We start from the raw sequence: 19,539 nt of genomic DNA on the forward strand, positions 1-19,539 counted from the left end.
CATGAATCAGAAATTACATATATTTTATGGAGATGAAAAGTGCTGCTAACATCTTCAACTTGCACACTGCCAACTTTACAAGGTATGAGCTTATATTTAGATGTAACACTGTCTCACTGGGCTTAATGGGTCAAAATTCTTCAAATATTGGATTCTGTAAAGTTAAAAGTAAGGTCACACACTTGATCCCCCCCCCGCCAAGTCCCTCTCTGCTTTTGCATAGGCTGAAATAGAAATATTGCATGTATTATGATATCAGTAATTGTACCGAGTTAAAGTTCTCTTACAAAATTGCACCAAATTGTGAGAATAATACTAATAAAAAGGTAGTTAGATTAAGAATGATGTAATAGTCACCTGCTGAGCGCCTGCAATGGCTGTGCAAAATAGTATTAAGGCTGATGCAATTAGCTAGGTAAGACATTCCTCGTAGGTGGCAGGATCCACTGATAATAAGAAAAAAAAAAAAGCAGGGACAAGAAAGGAAGTCATTAAGTTTGTGTGATCTTCAAGTTCTATAAAGACATCCAGAAAGGATGGATAAGTGAGTTAAGGGAAGAAATGGTTTTCCCAGCTGTTCTGTGGTCCCATCCAATATTTTCAACATGCTTAATAGTAATAAAAATTTTGTTGGGAAAAGAAAGCCCAAAAAACCTCCATCCCTTGAGGAGGGACCCTTTACTGGAGGAAAGGCATGCAGCAATTCTCTCTTGTTATTTCTTAAGCTCTACCCCCATGAACTAAGGCAATCCCCATTTTGAAAATCTTGGTCAGAATTTTAGAGCTGTCAATCCAGTGTCCTTATCTTTTGCTTATCCTAAATGTCCCTTATAATGCATGATGGTTTTGATCTAGAGCAAATCTGCATTTTCATTGGTGATGCACTGGAGGAGCAGAGGAATGTGCAGATTAGTGGAAGAGTAAGAAATCGAAAGTAGAAATTGTAAAGCAATTCTAATATGTAATTGTGCTATCTGTGTGGAATAATTATTTGGTATTTCTTCTCCTTCCTCCACTATTGTGGAATGGTATCATAAAGCCTTAGAAATCAGCACAGGTCCAGCAGCGGTGGGATTCCAATTAGAGCATATAAATAAGTGACACAAGTTGCCGGGGTGAATGTGGAGTAGGTTGACCCTGGCCAGCAGCTAAGCACCCACACAGCCACTTGCTCGCTTCCCTCACCCCCACAGCAGGATGGGGGAGAGAATAGGAAGAGCAAAAGCAAGAAAACTTGTGGGTTGAGATAAAGACAGTTGAATAAGTGAAGGAAAAAGAAAGAAAAAAACAAAACAAGCCATGCAAAAACAATCACTCACCACCTCCCACAAGCAGACCAATGCCCAGCCAGTCTCTGAACAGCAGCCACCTAGGAAGACAAAAAAACCCCACCCTCTTCAGTCTCTGCTGCATGTTGGTGGATGTTATGACAGCGATAACATCCTAACCTTTCAGAAAACTTTCTGTTAGCGGAACAGCTTACTAATATAATCTGTAACAGTTCCTCTCTGGCATGCCTTCCTCCTCACGCTTTTCCCCTGCTCCAGTGTGTGTCCTCTCCACGGGCTGCAGTCCTTCAGTATAAGCCTGCTCCAGCATGGGTCCTCCACAGGCCGCAGTTCCTGCCAGGAGAACTTGCTCCTGTGTGGGCCCCTCTCCACGGGCCACAGTTCCTGTCACGAGAGCTTGCTCCAGCGTGGCCTGTCCACAGGCTGCAGTTTCCTTCAGGGAATATCCACCTGCTCTGGCATGGGGTCCTCCACAGGCTGCAGGGAATACATGTTCCACCATGGTCTTCTCTACGGGCTGCAGGGGAATCTCTGCTCCAGTGCCTGGAGCACCTCCTCCCTCTCCTCCTTCTCTGACCTTGGTGTTCGCAGGATTGTTTCTCACATTTTTTTCCCATCACTCCTCACATTGCCATGCAGTGTTTTGCCCTTTCTTAAATATGTTTTCACAGAGGCACCACCAGCTTTGCTGATTGGCTCAGCTTTGGCCAGCAGTTTGTCCGTTGCCAAGCCAGCTGGAACCATCCGTGTCTGGCACGGGGCAGCCCCTGGCTGCCTTCTCACAGAGGCCACCCCTGCAACCTCCCCCCCCTCCAACCTTGTCACATAAACCCAATACAGTGTGCTACAGCAAAATGAAGTCTGGATGAGGCTGATCAGTAATTTTAGGGTGCTGCGAGGGCCAACAGCTCCCTGGGGGTCACAGAGGGGGAATCCCCAGGCCAGCAGGGCATGGGCCTCGCCAACCAGGGCTTGTCCTACTGCCTCCAGTGAGGGAGCAGGGCAGGCCGGAGGGAAGGCATCTTCTTAAAAAGAAGTTCAAGAATTAGGGTGATCAGGAAGTTGAGCTTCAGGGCCCTGCTATGCCACATACTTGCTGTGCAAGTTGCAGTCACAAATATGCTCTGTGCCTCACAGCACATCTGACGGAGAGCACCAGCTCATTCACAGCAAGGTCAAGACACATAAGATGTCCCTTTCTCTCATCCACATCATCCCTCACAGCCTACTCCAGAGCCGTTTTATCTCAGAAATATATACACAACAGAAAGAGGGTATCCTTTTAATAATTTAAGGAGCAAGTGGTAACAAAATTGCCTTCCTACCACAGCTTCTGAGTTCGTACTGGTTTTGTGCCTAGGAGCAGATATCAAGCTCAAGTTTTGCAATATTGGGACTCAGCCAGTGTGGGCTTCACAGAGGCACTGAAGTTGACAGCAGTTCTCACACTTGCCACCTGCAGAAGGAGGGACAACAGAATCCCCATATGATATATGAACCCCAGGCTGGTTCATTTTTCATCTCTAATGTAAGCAGTGGCAGAGAGAGAGTTTGATTAGGGCATGCTAGAATAACAATAAAGTGGGAGAGGAGGTCCCAGCAGAGTCAGCTGCATGTCAGGCTCCCAATTCATGCTGCCCAGCCCTGCCACTGCACGATGAAGATGCCTCAGAGTCAGATCCCAGTCTTACAGGGAAATCACATGGGATGGGGAAGGGGTGATGAGGGGGGTGAGGAGAGAAAGAAAGCAGGGAGAGAGGGAAACAGCCCTTTTCCTTTATAATAGAGCTGGTTTGGTTCACAGCTGGCACTTGGCTCTTCGTTACAGCAAATTGTCCAGAGGCAGCCTTTTCACCAATTATTAATGATCTGCTAAAGCAGCCACTCTAAAATCATGTTATTTCCAAACTGTACAACTAGGAAATATCTTAATGAAATGTGCCGTGGTCCAGATCCACAACTGGTATAAAGCAGAGAGCGAACATTCACACCGGTCCCCTCCTACAAAATCCTTAGCTCCTTACCCCAAGCTATAGTAGTCCGTACTTTCAGCACTGAACCCCTGTGGTGGGTTGACCCTGGCCAGCAGCCAAACACCCACCTTGCCTCTCGCTCACTCCCCTCTCCTGCAGGATGGGGAGAAAATAGAAAGAAGGCAAGACGACTCGTGGATCGAGATAATGACAGTTGAATAAGGAAAGCAAAAGCTGTTCACGCAAGCAAATCAAAAAGAGGAATTCATTCACTACTTCCCATCAGCAGGCAGATGTCCAGCCACTTCCTGGAGAGCAGGCCCTCATCACACTTAATGGTTGCTTGGGAAGACAAATGCCATAATCACAAATGTCTCCCCATCCTCCTCTTTCCCCTGAGCTTTTATTGCTGAGTGCGACATCATATTGGTCAGTTGGGGTCCGCTGTCTTGGCTATGTCCCCTACTGACCTCTTGCCCACCCCCAACCTACTCGCTGGGGGGGGGAAAGAGAGTGAAAGCCTTGACAGTGTGCAAGCACTGTTCAGCAATAGCCAAAACAGTGGTGTGTTACCAACACTGCTTTAGCCACAAATGCAAAACACGGCACCATACAGGCTGCTATGAAGAAAGTTAACTCCATCCCAGCCAGACCTAGTACAACCCTCCAGTTCAATTCCTGATGAAACAGCTGGAAGAGATTAATTTTAATCCTAAACTGAAAGAGCTATGGTTCACATCACATATACACATCGAGGTTTCTTTGGCCAAAAGAAATGTGTAACCCACCGGTTAGCATGTTAGAGGGTTCCCTTCTGTGTCTTATCCAGAGAAGATGCTAGTTGTTAGAGCTACCAATTACAAAATGTTATTTCAAACCTTATCAGCAGTTTATGCAAGTAGCCCGGCAAGTCCCTGATGTCCTATGTGTCAGCCACATTACACATAAAAGGAAACAAAACAGAAAAAAAGAAAAAAATAATCAAAGACTTTTTGGATAGGTACTGTGTATATTTGACACTTCAAATAACTCATATGTCTATGCAAAGTGTAATGACAGGTTAAACAAACATCTAGCTTTTCTAAACCAAATTACCACTAAATGTCAGTTCTATATTTGAATAACAGAGGTGATCAACTTGCATCCAAATTGAACTTTTGAGTCTGTGAAGGTTTCAGTTGAAGATTTTCGTTTGGATTAATTACAAAAATGGAGGATTCAAGCTACTTCATATCTAGACACGTTGGTTGCTTTTGTATTTAATAAAAATAGCTTTCCCAGTTAGAAAATAGGTGCAGGGAGGGGGCGGGTTGCTTTCTTCAATACTATAGGAATAATTTTCTAGAGAAGCCCCTCAATAGGAATAGTGATGACAAGAAGTTTAACTGATTTTAAGAGGCAGCTACTACCTACATTTTACAAAACTGGGGCCATCTACAGCGGAGGGCTGGCTTCTATAATCTATAAAGTCATTTTTCCTAGGTTAAAAATATTTCACCCTCTAAAAAGGTAAATATAAAAACCTGCAGAAACCACCTATTTCAGTGGGATTTGGATGAGCCACCAGAAGATATCTGACTGAATGCCACTATGTCACTTACTTTTTCTCTCATCTAACTCCCTCCATATTTTCAAGATCACCTTCCTTGATGTTTGAGTCATTTATCCACTGTACCATGAACACGTCTTTAATTAGAAAGAAAAACCCATAATTTATTTTATTCTTACTAAATGAAGTATAGAGGCTATTCTTCAACACAGATAATGAATTATCCCATTTTGGATACACAACAGCTTTATCTGAGCTTTTCACTTGCTTTATTCTACTATACTACGATAGACACTATAGCATTTCTGTTACAGAAAGTTTTTTGTTTGTAAACTTCCATAACTTCACCTTGCTTTGTTCTATTCACTCAGGAGCAATGGAAGAGTAACTGAAGGTTTTCATCCTCTCTTTCCCACAAGGGAAAGTCTGGCCTCACCCTTGATCTCTGGACGACATCAGTTTAGGAGATTTTAGAGTGACTATTGATGAGCAACTTGCCATGGGTGCCACCCAGAACATCAGAGTCCATTCTCAAGTGGGAAAGCAGGAAGAAAAACTAAAATGATGCCCTTTTTTTATTTCTAGCCGAATGCCCAGAGATGAGCATAGAAGGAAACAAGCCAAGTGAAATGCTGGACTTCCTGAAGGAAGTAAGGATTTTCATAGAATCATAGAATCATTAAGGTTGGAAAAGACCTGTCATGGTTTAACCTGGCAGGCAGCCAAATACCACGCAGCCGCTCGCTCACTCCCCCCCACTCAGCGGGGCGGGGAGAGAATCGGAAGGGTGAGAGTGAGGAAAAAAACTCGTGGGTTGAGATAAAGATAGTTTAATAGAACAGAAAAGAGAAAATAATAATAATAATAAAAAATAATATATATAAAATGAGTGATGCACAATGCAATTGCTCACCACCCGCGCTGACCGATAACCAAGTAGCGATCGGTACTTCCTGGATCACGCCTACAATTCATATACTGAGCATGACGTCACATGGTATGGAATACCCTGTTGGCCAGCTGGGCTAGCTGTCCTGGCTGTGCTCCCTCCTCCCAATCTTGGGAGGGTAGTAGGTTGGTAGCTTCCTGGAGGGTAGTTGTCCTTGACAAGATACTTAGCAACAACTGAAAACATCAGTGTGTTATCAACATTCTCCTCATACTAAATCCAAAACACAGCACTAGGAAGAAATTTTAACTCTATCCCAGCCGAAACCAAGACAAGACCTCTAAGATCAAGTCCAACCATCAACCCAACACCACCATGCCCACTACACCATGTCCCTAAGCGCCTCATCTACACGTCTTTTAAGTACTTCCAGGGATGGTGACTCAACCACTTCCCTGGGCAGCCTGTTCCAAGGCTTGACCACTCTTTCAGTAAAGAAATTTCTCCTAATGTCCAATCTAAACCTCCCTTGGCGCAACTTGAGGCCATTTCCTCTCGTCCTATCGCTAGTTACTTGGGAGAAGAGACTGACACCCACCTCGCTACAACCTCCTTCCAGGTAGTTGTAGAGCGTGATAAGGTCTCCCCTCAGCCTCCTTGTGGTGGTGCATTCATACCCCCCTTCTTCCCTGGGCCACTTGTTGATCTGGGCCGCTTGTTGATCTCAGAAATTTCCATGAAACCTCGGCCTTGGTGTATTGAGTCTGGCAGTTGAGCACTCCTTGACTGTATCAGAGGCTCTGCATAGCTGAGGCTGGGAACATACTCCTACTGCCTGGCCCGGGTGTCCAGTAGAACAACACCGAAACCTTGAGAATTCTTTAGTAATTACCACCTGGGACTGTGGCCAGAGTGGAAATTTACAGATGACTAAAAGCCAACCATCTTGTGAGCCTATAAACGGTGGTCCTAAGTGAGGCCCTTTGAGCTCTCCTGGACCGCAGCAGCTGCACCCAGCATCTCCCTCTGAGTGGGACGCCTCTCAGAGCTTGCGATCTTTCAGGCCTGCGATATTCGGAGGACCGCTGGGTCCTGGGTGAGTCCCTTTCGAAGCTCAACCCTTCGCCCGTTGAGAGGGAATGCCTAGACATTCGACGTGAATATTTCTTCACTGAAATCGAGGGGAATTTTTAACAGGTATACCTTCTGTATATTTTTATATATATATATGTTTCTCTGTGTGTGTGAACTAATAGTAAGCATAATCTGTAATTAAGTTGTGATTGTAGTAGACTTACTAACCTATTTTGCAAATATTGAATAGTTAATGATTAGGCGTTACTAAAGTTTGTTAATGATTAGTTGATAACTAAGTGTTGCTAAATTGTGAATGAAACCTAGACTGTCCCTGAAATATAAACCCTTAGATGATTTTCCCTTGTATGTTTCACCCATGTAATAAGTAATAGAGTGAACCTTGCCATCGAATTCTATTAGGTTGCACCTTTATAAATCTCTATTAAAATCACTTTCTGCTAATTTCTTTGGTGGTGATTCTTTAAGCGGCCTCTAAACCACTCTCTCGCGACACTCCTCTTCTCCAGACTAAACAGTCCCACTTCCCTCAGCCGCTCCTCATAAGACTTGTGCTCCAGACCCTTCACCAGCTTCGTTGCCCTTCTCTGGACACGCTCCAGCACCTCCATGTCCTTCTTGTAGTGAGGGGCCCAAACCTGAACACAGTATTTGAGGTGCGGCCTCACCAGTGCCGAGTACAGGGGCACGATCGCCTCCCTACTCCTGCTGGCCACACTATTTCTGATACAGGCCAGGATGCCGTTGGCCGCCTTGGCCATCTGGGCACACTGCCGGCTCATGTTCAGCCGGCTGTCAACCAGCACCCCCAGGTCCTTTTCCTCTGGGCAGCTTTCCAGCCACTCTTCCCCAAGCCTGTAGCGTTGCATGGGGTTGTTGTGACCCAAGTGCAGGACCCGGCGCTTGGCCTTGTTGAACCTCATACAGTTGGCCTAAGCCCATCGATCCAGCCTGTCCAGGTCCCTCTGCAGAGCCTTCCTACCCTCCAGCAGATCAACACTCCTGCCCAGCTTGGTGTCGCCTGCAAACTTACTGAGGGAGCACTCGATCCCCTCGTCCAGATCATTGATAAAGATATTGAACAGGACCGGCCCCAGTACTGAGCCCTGGGGAACACCGCTCGTGACCGGCCGCCAACTGGATTTAACTCCATTCACCACAACTCTCTGGGCTCGGCTGTCCAGCCAGTTTTTTACCCAGCGAAGAGTGTACCTGTCTAAGCCGTGAGCCGCCAGCTTCTCTAGGAGAATGCTGTGGGAGACAGTGTCAAAGGCTTTACTGAAGTCCAGGTAGACCACATTTTGGCAGGTACAACACTGTGGAAAGGATTTCATACACCATCATTTGGAAATTCATATTTGAACACCCAGCCAAGCTACTGCTGCAAGGTCTTAACCATCTTTGCTCTTACCAAAAATCAAATTGCACCTTTTTTAAATAATTCAAAACACTAAATACTACCCCCTTTTTAATGTTGTTTCATTGTTGCTTTTTTTGCTCACAGACAATATTTTTCTTTTAATCTGTTTTGGAAATTTATTTTTCTTACTGTGACTGCTTTCACTGAATGGCATCTTTCTGTGTATACACTCAGCGTATATATATACTTGCTTGGACAAGACTGTTTCCTTTAGTGCTTTCTAAAAACTCCCAGATCTTGTGCAGAATATGCTTTGAGTCCAAAATACTGTTATAGAATGGAATTTCCTTGCTTTTTTTCCCATTTCTTTTGTTTCCTTTGTCTAACTATCTTTCTATATCTTTGGACATTTTTATGAGCACAGAATTCTCAGTGACTTTAACAGGAGTCTGGCATGAATAGGGGTAATGGGATAAGAGCCAAAACAGCTTTCTAATACCTTTTATTGTAGCCTGTAGGTATTGTATCTTCATTGGATGTTGTTATGTGAGCTTTTAAAATGACTATCCATTACCTGTCACTTCAGATATTTTATAGTGTTTCTTTTCCTCTCAGAAATCTAATTTTTCCTGTCTGTTGAACTTCCTGTCTTGCTATTGGAATAGGTTTGCTTAAGTATTTATCTTGTTCTTGCAATTAGTGGGTTTAGAAAAAAAATCTGTTTTCCAATAATAATCACTGTCAAATGAGATCTGCAGTAATTCTCTCTCTCTCACTTTATACAAACACATACACACACACACATATGTATATATGTAAAAACAGCCTCTTTGGCAAAGCAGCAGCTGGACCTATGGCAATCAGCAAGAGTAGTTCCACCCAGTGTCTAATGAAAAGGTAGAGAAAAACCACAACCCAAACCAAAACAGATGTTTGTCTTAATGTCTTAGCAGTTCTGAGCTGTCCATGCTAATTTCTTCGTGATATGGAGGAATATAACAATTCAATTCACATCAATAATTTATTTTATTTCTGAAATTTAATACACTCATTTTTAAAAGTAAACTTTTAAAAATATTTAAAAAGGAGAGATGTTAAATTAAATTGCATCTTTCTATTCTGGTTCATTTATCACTGTCATAGAGAGGAAGGTTTACCTCTCTCACTATGAAGAAGCAAACTGTTACCAATTCCTATTTTAGACCTTGAAACTGTAATAAGATATGCCAATTGTACAATGGAACTTAAATAAAACCTCTGATTAGTTTTAGAACATGCTGTATGATTAGTCTGACTTCTTGTGGCAAACATGGGAATATTCATTTGTTTATTGGCATAATGAAACTATCAAGCAAGTAGATGAAATATCCAAAAGACAGTAACAGCAGTGTCCTTGCCGAGTTCTCCAAATAAATAGGCTATCAGCAGTAGATATATTAAAATTGGGATCGGTGACTGATATAGATATATATATGAAACAAATGCAATCATTTCCCCATACAGAACACAACAATCACATATTTTAGTTTACCAAGATTTTTAAAAGATCAATAATCTTGCATAATCAGAGTAGATGAAATTGTTGACTTCTAAATAAAACATGCAGATTTACAAATTTCTTAAGAATCTTTCAGGGTAAACTAGATCCTGAGAACTTTATCTTCTGTTACAGAGGACACTTAAAAGTATCTTTAAGCAAATATTAAAGACATGGCATGAACAGAGAAGGAAGGATGAAAGCTAAGCATATCTAAATCTTTAATTACTTCACAAAACATATACTCTGACAGTACATTTGTGCAGGACTTTTATCTACACAGTGAAAAGAACATAGGTTCCCTAAGATTTTCATTTTATAAGATCCACGTGATTCAGATGTGTTTGAAAACACAGGCAAAATAGGACCACTGAGAAACAATTATGACACCATGCTTTTTCAAACAAACATTGAAAGAACTGAAGCTCTGTTAAACAGCGTGTTCATTCTTAAAACTAAAAGCTTCCCTTTTTGGTCTTGGGTGCTCAAGAGAACTGACTGCAGTAGAGAGCGTTAGAGGAAAATATATCATGCTGGACACAACAGCCTGAGAGAGGTGAGGCTGCTGCCGCTCCATGTCCCTAGGTCCAAACAGTAGCAAGGCTGAAAATGCATTCCCGGCAGGGACACACACAGAGAACACATATACACCACATACATACATACATGGCCCGCCACACAGATCACTGAAAGACAGAGCGCTCACGTGAACAGAGACAGCACTGTTGTCCAAAAAGCGGATTCGTGCCCGGCGTGCAAGGAACCAATTCCACACGCTCCGGAGAGGTATTGTTTTATTCAGGCCTGGGTGCTCCGTGGACTTGCCACAAATAAAGCACACCTGGTCTAGTCACCTTTTTGCTTATATCTATGCTTCTCATACATATTTTAAGATTCTTTTTTACATATTCATTAAATTTCCGAGAACTAATTATAATATTACATCATCCTAGACACATGCGCACTAAAGTCTTTAGGGTCTTCTTGAGGGTCTCGAGTGGTCTCTGGTGGTCGGTAGGGTAGTAAACTCTTCATGAACTCGTTCCTTTCTTTCCTTATAAGGTCGAGGTTTGTCTCCGAGCCATGTCTGGACCACGTTCATTTATGGTTCTTAATTTCAAGGTTAATCATTACTAGGGTCAAACAATACTAGACACCTGCAAACACAATACCTGCTACTTACCTAACTCCTAAGCAACAAGTCTTCATTGTTTAGAATTACAGAAGCGAGCAGTATGGAATAAGAGGTACTGTAACAGACTGTACCTACTGCATCAATTCCCCCCTTTGAGACTTATGATGTTGAGCATCATGAGTCTCACACCATTCACTTATAAGCATTTGGTCTACAAAAAGACATACATTGAATCATACAACAAGTAATTATAGCTAAGATGACGACCAGTATTGCAAGTAAAAATAACTGTTTGAGCCAATTTAAATTTGGAAGCCATGAAAATTTACTTCTCTGGTTAAAAGTTCCCTGATATTTCGATTTCTATCCCATTTTGGCAATAGAAATTGGGATTCAGCTTTACTGATCGCCGTAACTAATATCAACAGGCTCCACATTTTCTATTCCTAAACCCACAATTCCTAATTAATTTGGTTTCCTTTCTAACAATAAATATTTTAAATATCACAAATAATTCAGCAACATTTCCGGTGACTCATCAAGTACGCCTTAAAGTTAATTTCAATGGTTCCTTAGGTGTAGATGTCCACGGTCTAGGAGGTATTTTCTTTATTCTGATGTAATGAATCCAAGAGTTTATTTCTTCTAATTTTACAGTAGTGTTTGTTGTTAATAACACTTGGAAGGGTCCTTTCCGCTTTTCTCCAAAGGGGTCGTCCTTCCACGTTCGCAGGTAGACTTGGTCTCCTGGACTGAATGAATGTACCAGAAATTCAAGGGGTAAAAGTGTGCTCAAAAGAACATATTTGTGTAAAAAACTCACTATTTTACTCAAAGACAAGAGATATTCAGTTAACACTTTTTTCTCCTATTATGTGCATTTGTTCAAACCTTCCTGTTAGATTGACATTATAAGGTTTGCCATACAGAATTTCAAATGGACTTATTTTTTCTCTAGCTCTCGGGGTCACCCTAATTCTTAACAAGGCAAGTGGTAAAGCTTCAATCCATTTCAACTGAGCTTCCTGATATATTTTAGAAATTTGTCTTTTTAATGTTTGGTTCATTCTCTCTACTTGTCTACTAAATTGTGATCTTCTTAGTGTCTTACTCACATTCTTAATAACCTCTGCCACAAAATGTGGACCTCTGTCCGAGGACATCCCTAAAGGGACTCCAAATCTTGGAATAATTTCCTTTAATAAGTGTTTTGTTATCTCTTTTGCTTTGTTGGTTCGACACGGGAAAGCTTCTGGCCATCCAGAGAAGGTATCTACCAATACCAATAAATATCGGTATTGATTGCACCTTGGTAATTCTGAAAAATCTATTTGCCAATACTCACTGGGAGTTATGCTTTTCCTTACCTCTCCAGGAGGGGGTCGGATTTGTATTTTCGGATTGTTCCTAAGACAAATCTCACATTTGTTGCTCACACTTTTAGCAATCAATAACATTTTAGTCCCTATTGCATATCGTTTTACTGACTCGACCATTGCCTCTGCTCCCATATGTGTCTCAGCATGGCTTGTGACCATCAATTTCTTCATGATTTCGGGAGTTACTATACATTGTCCATGTGAAGTCATCCATCATCCTAGATCATTCCTTCTGCACTGTAATAGTTCAGCCAACTTATATATTTTTTTTTTTCATTATAAATTGGGGTGTGGTATTCAGCGCTACATGCTTGGCAGCTCCATTTGCCTTTCAATTTCTTTGTATTACTTTTGAGTTTCCTCTTTGATGCACTTTACAATGAATCACAGCAACTTCTTTGGGGTTTTTTTGTACTGCTTCCAATAAATTTAAAATCTCTGTTCCATACTTTATAGGTGAGCCACTGGCAGACAAAAGTCCTCGCTCTTTCCATATCGCTCCATGGGCATGAACAACTCCAAAAGCATATTTAGAGTCTGTATAAATATTAACTCATTTACCTTTAGCCAGATCTAAAGCTCTTGTCAAAGCTGTTATCTTTGCCTTCTGGGCAGATGTATTTGGAGGTAATGCTTTTACTTCTTGATCTTCGGTTAAAGTTACCACGGCATAGCCAGCCCTCCTTGCTCCTTTCACAGCAAAGCTGCTTCCATCAGTAAATAATTCTTCATCCGGAGTCTGGAGAGGGACATCTTTCAGGTCTGGCCTGCTGGCATATACCTGTTTGATAACTTGTAAACAATCATGATTAGGATCACTCTCTTTTTCACTTGGCATTAAAGCAGCAGGATTTAAAATTGCACTTACTTCAAAATGATGTCATCTTGTTCCACTAACAGAGCTTGATATTGTAGATTGAGGGGGTGCCATCTTGCAAATGGCTTTTTTTTCTATTATTTCCCAATCTTCATTGTCCTTGGGAAATCTCAAATCCCAAATAAATTACAGTTTGCTTTGCAATTTGTGCTTTCTTCTCTGACACCCTGTACCCGGCCATTCCCAAAAAGTTTAGGAGGCTAACAGTCTTCCCTTTGCAGATCTCAGTAGTATCTGCTCCCAATAGGGTGTCATCAACACACTGAAGGAGGGGGATTTGATCTTCCTTACCGGACCACTGTTCCAATTCCTTGGTCAGGGCTGCTCCAAAGATGGTTGGGCTACTTTTAAACCCTTGTGGCAGCACAGTCCAGCAGAGCTGAGTTCTCCTCCCAGTCGACGGATCTTCCCCTTCAAAGGCAAAAATCTTTTGACTGTTTTCTTCCAGAGCTATACAAAAGAAAGCATCTTTCAAATCTAAAACTGAGAAATGTGCATTTGATTCACTGATAGTTGTTAGCAGCATATATGGACTGGATGAATGTCTACCACTAATTGCTTTTTCACTGGAAGGATAGAGTACATTCTCTTAAAAGTCCATATTTAAGAAAATTATTTATTATTGTTCCAAACCTTTTCTGGCTTCTATACTAATAGGATATTGTTTCTTTCTTACCGGTTGAACTCCTGTTTTCAATTCAACTTTTACCGGTTCCACATTTTTCGCTCTTCCTGGTTTCTCTGTTGCCCAAACAAAAGGGTAAACTGCATCTTTAATTTCTTCTGGTATTTCTTCAGATTCTTCTGTGTTTGTCTTGGAATGAACTTGGATTCTTCCTTTTTTAAAGTTAATTTGTGCTCCAAATTTATTTAATAAATCCTGTCCCAAGAGAGGCATGGTGCATTCCGGTATATATAAAAATTCATGCATCAATGTTTTTCCTCCAATTTTACATTTTAAAGGTTTCAAAAAAGGCCTTACCTCTTTCTTTCCCGGGACCCCAACAATAGATACATTAAATTTACTCATTGGTCCTTTACATGTATTTATAACAGAATATTTTGCTCCAGTGTCCACTAAAAAATCAACTCTCTTATTTCCCAGCTTTACTGGAACCAGGGGCTCAGCTGGGAGAATATCATTTTCTGCCCCCAGTCCCCATCATTCAGAATCCTCTCCCATCATAAGTAGATCAGCTTCAGGTAGAATTTGCTGTGGCCGAATCACAGCAACTTTCTTATTCTCTGGACACTCATTTTTCTAGTGTCCTTGTTTGTTATATGCAGCACATTGATTGATCCCTAACAGAGTAGACTGTTTAAATATATTTCCACATCTTCTACCTCTGCTCCTTAAGTACTCTTTGCTTTTACCTCTCAAATATCTTCTATCCCTACCTCCAGCAGATCCTTGGTCATTCACAAAAGCAGCCACAAGAATAGCAGCTTTCTGTTTCCTATTTTTTTTTCTTTCATTTTCCGTATTAGTTTTTTCCCAATACCACCCTCTTTTCTCCAGGAGTTAACAAATTATTTAAAAGAATTTGAATATCTTGCCAATCTGGATTATGATTTTTAATAATTGTCTTAAAAGATCTATACACCTTTTCAGGATTTTCCCTATATGATCCTGACAATTCTTTCCGACAGACCCCTGTTGGATCCTAGTTCTGCCAGCTATTGGACTAAATGTATTACTTCCCCTTGCTTCAGTTTCAAAACTTTCAGTTTTACTCGGTGCCACCAACATCTGTATATCTTCTTCCTCTTCTCCTAGTTTTAAACACTGTTTCCCTATACTACAAGCAGAACAATGCGTTTTTGGTTCCTTGTCCTCCATCATCATCATCATCAACACATTAGAATCCGAGTCTACAAGTTTACATTTCTTCCGAATTTCATGATCATTTCTCAAGGTAAAGAACAAGTCCACATAAGGGACCTCATCCCATTTACTCTGGTTGTCCACAAAATAACATAAGTTGCAAGATAGTATTATATTGCAGAGTTCCCAATTCTGGCCATTTTACCTCATCTTCTAATTTATACATTGGCCACCATCTAGTACAATACTCAATTAATTTCTCCTTTCTCAAAGGATCTCCCCCAAATTTTCCCCAATGTTTTATGATGCATCCAAGGGGAGAGCAAGGTGTTACTTTAGACTGTTGAGTTTCCATATTTTTGCCCAAAAAGAACGTTCTTAACCATGATTTCATATACTCCAGTCGTCACTGTCAAACGTATATGAATATACCCTTTTTACCTTTGGCGCCACAATTTCATATACTCCAGTCGTCACTGTCAAACGCATATGAATATACCTCTTTACCTGTGGCCACAATTCCTTACCAAATGCATGCACAATTTTATACCCCAGAACAATATCTCATTCACCTTAGCGTTGCACCGTTGAGTCGCTCACCTGCTCTGGTCGGGGAGGATACTCACGGAGTCCCCGATCAAAAGGTCGGTGTGCGCTGGAGTCCTGAGAGCAGGGTCTCCCCACCGAGAGCCGGCAAGTCGATCCGGGCAAGGCTTCACAGCAGTCCCACCTGGGTCGCCAAAAACTGTTGTCCGAAAAGCGGATTCGTGCCCGGCGTGCAAGTAACCAATTCCACACGCTCCGGAGAGATATTGTTTTATTCAGGCCTGGGTGCTCGGTGGACTTGCCACAAATCAAGCACACCTGGTCTAGTCACCTTTTTGCTTATATCTATGCTTCTCATACATATTTTAAGATTCTTTTTTACATATTCATTAAATTTCCGAGAACTAATTATAATATTACATCATCCTAGACACATGCGCACTAAAGTCTTTAGGGTCTTCTTGAGGGTCTCGAGTGGTCTCTGGTGGTCGGTAGGGTAGTAAACTCTTCATGAACTCGTTCCTTTCTTTCCTTATAAGGTCGAGGTTTGTCTCCGAGCCATGTCTGGACCACGTTCATTTATGGTTCTTAATTTCAAGGTTAATCATTACTAGGGTCAAACAATACTAGACACCTGCAAACACAACACCTGCTAGTTACCTAACTCCTAAGCAACAAGTCTTCATTGTTTAGAATTAAAGAAGCGAGCAGTATGGAATAAGAGGTACTGTAACAGACTGTACCTACTGCATCAGCACCAACAGCCTCATTCTACTCATAGCTGGCCCCTGGATCCCAGTCTCCCCAGCTGCTGGCACCTGGATATATGAGCCCCCAAGGCCGCAGCCCCACTACAGTTGCTGGTACAGACCATTGCGCGCACGCGCGTGCGCACACACACACACAGCTGGCCGGGACTTCCCAGGTCTCAATAGCTGACCCCTCCCAATGCTCTCACCCTTAGAGATACACAGGCGCTCTCACACCCAGACCTGGACCTTGGAGACTCACTCACCCACTTGCTCCCAGTCCACTTCACTTACTCCCCAGCTAGTCCGGCTTGATCTTCACTAGTGATCATACTCACTCACACACCTGCACTTGCTCCAGTCGCTGGCACCACAGATACTCAGGCCCTCCGACTCATGGTCTGACTCCAGTTGCTGCACTCACACCCCCATACATACACACAGAATAGAGAGCCCTCAGCCAGGAAAGAGTTAGAAAGGAATTTAATAAGAAGATAGGACAGACTGCGCTGATCAGGCGCAGGGCATAGCCAGACAAGCGTACTGACCAGCAAACTATTTACATGCGACTGGCCCTTTTTATCCCCTTACCCCTCTATTTGTCCACACTTGTTCCTCCCCAAATCACCTAAACCACTCCCTTGTCCTGCCTTTGGTTCCCCCCCTAAACATCCCATAGTTAAGTCCTGTGCGATCCCATCCCAAACTGCTTTTCCCCTGCATCTCATAAAAAGTCCCACCCCTAGGCAGCAACCTCCCTTAGTCCGAAAGGTGATCTGGAGAGCTGCTCCCGATGACTCATCTCGATGGGTTTCATGCCTGGACAATGGGTCTGACAGCTCTGCTGGGACAGCCCTGGGAGGGGCCCGGAGAAGGTGTTCATTCCTCGGGAGTCCTTGATTTGGGTTGCCGTTTGGTATTTTGTGCCTCTGTGCTCCTCTGGACTTGTGCAGATGGGCCTTTGATCGACTGATGGCCCCTGTGATGGGCCTGGGAGTAGCCTGGTGTTACGAATGAGTAGTTTTAAGGCCGCTTTAAAGATCACTGACAAAGATATCGGCAAAAGGTGATTTTAATAGAATTTTATAGAAACGTGACTTAGCAGAATTCGATGGCAAGGTTCACACTATTACTCATTACATGGATTAAGTATACACAGAGAAAATCGTGTCAGAGTTGTGTTGGAATGATTTGTACAGAGATTGAGGATAAAAGGGTAAGGGAGACCCTCCTGTTGAGTCAGGAGGTTCAGAGAAGACCCAGCTGGATCCAATCTTAAGTCTCAGACTTGGACAACGGTTTGTGTCTAATACCAAAGGGATAAGGAGGCCCTCCTGTTGAGTCACGAGGTTCAGAGTAGACCCCCTTGCTCTCTAAACTCCTCCTCAGAGAGGAGTCCAGGTGCGGCTGGATCTACCCTTAGTCTCAGACCTGGGCAACGGTTTATGACTAAAGGGTTAAGGGTGTTTAGCAGCAACTTAGAGTCCAACAATACTTAAGCATTAATCAATTTGGCAGCTACAAAAGGAGTTAGTCAAGTTTTTCTACAAATACTAAAACAATTGAGCTACAAATGATACTTGTTAGTGGTTACACACATAAATGCGCAAAAGATCTAGATCAATCAAAATATATATATAAAAATATGAATATGGTACCAAAGCTAGATAAGTTTATGAAGGCCTAAAGCTAGATAAATTTATAAAGGTATACCTGTTAAAAATTCCCCTCGAGTCTCGTGAAATACTCACGTTAGATGCCTTGGCATTTCCCAACAGGCGAAGGGTTGAGCCCCGAGGAGTGTCTCGGCCGAGGAGTGTTTCAGCCCAAGTCTCGGTGATCCTCCGAGTCTCACAAACTCGAGAGTTTGCGAACTCTGAGAGGCGTCCCACTCAGAGGGAGATGCTGGGCGCAGCCCGCTGCGGTCCAGGAGAGCTCAAAGGGTCTCACTGAGGACCACTGTTTATAGGTTCGTTAGATGATTGGCTTTAGTCATCCGTGACAATTCTCAAGACCTCATTAACAATAGTGCTGTTCTACTCGAGATACAACTCAGATAAGGGTGCCAGGGAAATGACGGGTTATTCCCAACCTTGGACCCCACCTGGGTTGAGTAGCGAAAGTCCTGGTACGGCCAGTGCTGTTCTTAATTTTGGCCATGTAGGAGTTCTGGGAGCAGTCAAGGGATGCTTCACTGCCCGACTCATTACAGGAGGGCCAAAGTTTATCAGGAATCTCTGAGGTCTTAGAGTGGCCCTGGAAAAAGGGAAAGGGGGGAAGGAATGCACCACCACACTTGGCAGGGTATTATTTGGGCTCCCCCTCTTGCCATTGCCTCTCTGAGCTCCTTTGTGAGTGTGCAGATGAGCTTTTATCACATAACAAAAAAGATTGCTGTGGAACAGTTTCAGGAAAATGGATCCAGACGAAAACTCAATCACTTAATGAAAATGATCCTGTTTCACTGTTAAAGCTTCTGGTAACCCATTAGAATAAGTCCCTAACCTATAAATCACCTTGTATTGCATCCTCAGGTGATGACCTAAAACTCTATGAAACTTCCAGTGACTAGTTTCTTCCTTTTTTAGTTCAGAAAAAGAGTGGCCAAAAGAAGTCCTCCCCTTTATTATAGGTCTGAAAAATATCGGAAATTACTATATGTAACCAAATGCCAAAGGATGGCCCCCTAGCGGTTAGCTCCTGCTGCCACCCCGGGCCCTGCGGGCCCTGGAAGGCAGTGGGCCCTGGGCTCTGGGCCCTGTCCCGGGCCCTGGGCTCTCCCGAGTTTCAGGAGAGGAGAGATCTCCTGTGACCTCTCTGATGGCCTGTGGGCACGGCCTGAGGCCGCAGCCAGGCCCAGCTCCTCTCTGTGCTGGGCGTCGGCCGCGCCAGGCCCCGAGAGCCGCCTCCTCCCCGAGGCCGCGGCGAGGGCCTCGGAGCGAGGGCGCTGCTGTTTTGCACGTCTCCGGGAAGCGGCGGGGCGTCGCTAGACAGCTCCGGAGCGCAGCGCAGTGCCCATGTTCTGGAGACGGCGCAGATGTGTGCGGCGGCGTCGGGGCCGGGAAGCCCCGCCGCGGCGGCCCTTTCCTCGCAGAGGGCGATCCCGGAAGCGAGCTCAGCGAGCGCTCTCCCCGCCCACCTCGGGACGCCCCGGGTTTCTGTGGCGTGGGGCACCCCGGCGGCGGGGCGAGGGTAACCCTTACCTGCGGGAGTGGTGGGAGACGGGATCCCCGCGCGGGAGGGGGCAGGGCAGATGGGGGATCTCTCCGCCGCCTCACGCCGCAGCCGGTCTCCCCCAACGAGATGCTCCTTGTTTTGGTCCGCCCGACCAATCGG

The 19,539-nt window shown here is 43.6% G+C and overlaps 1 long non-coding RNA gene across 1 annotated transcript; it reads right to left on the minus strand.

Annotated features, from left to right (window-relative positions):
• Positions 1-15,835: 15,835 nt before the first annotated feature.
• On the minus strand, positions 15,836-19,497 carry LOC142074690 (uncharacterized). The gene is made up of 3 exons (XR_012670670.1): positions 19,407-19,497; positions 17,955-18,162; positions 15,836-17,247 (listed from the first exon to the last, which is right to left on the minus strand). It is a non-coding gene; the product is annotated as an uncharacterized LOC142074690 (long non-coding RNA).
• Between the last annotated feature and the right edge of the window lie 42 nt (positions 19,498-19,539).

Source organism: Calonectris borealis, chromosome W (genome assembly GCF_964195595.1).
Source record: "Calonectris borealis chromosome W, bCalBor7.hap1.2, whole genome shotgun sequence".
In the NCBI taxonomy this organism is placed as follows: Eukaryota; Metazoa; Chordata; class Aves; order Procellariiformes; family Procellariidae; genus Calonectris; species Calonectris borealis.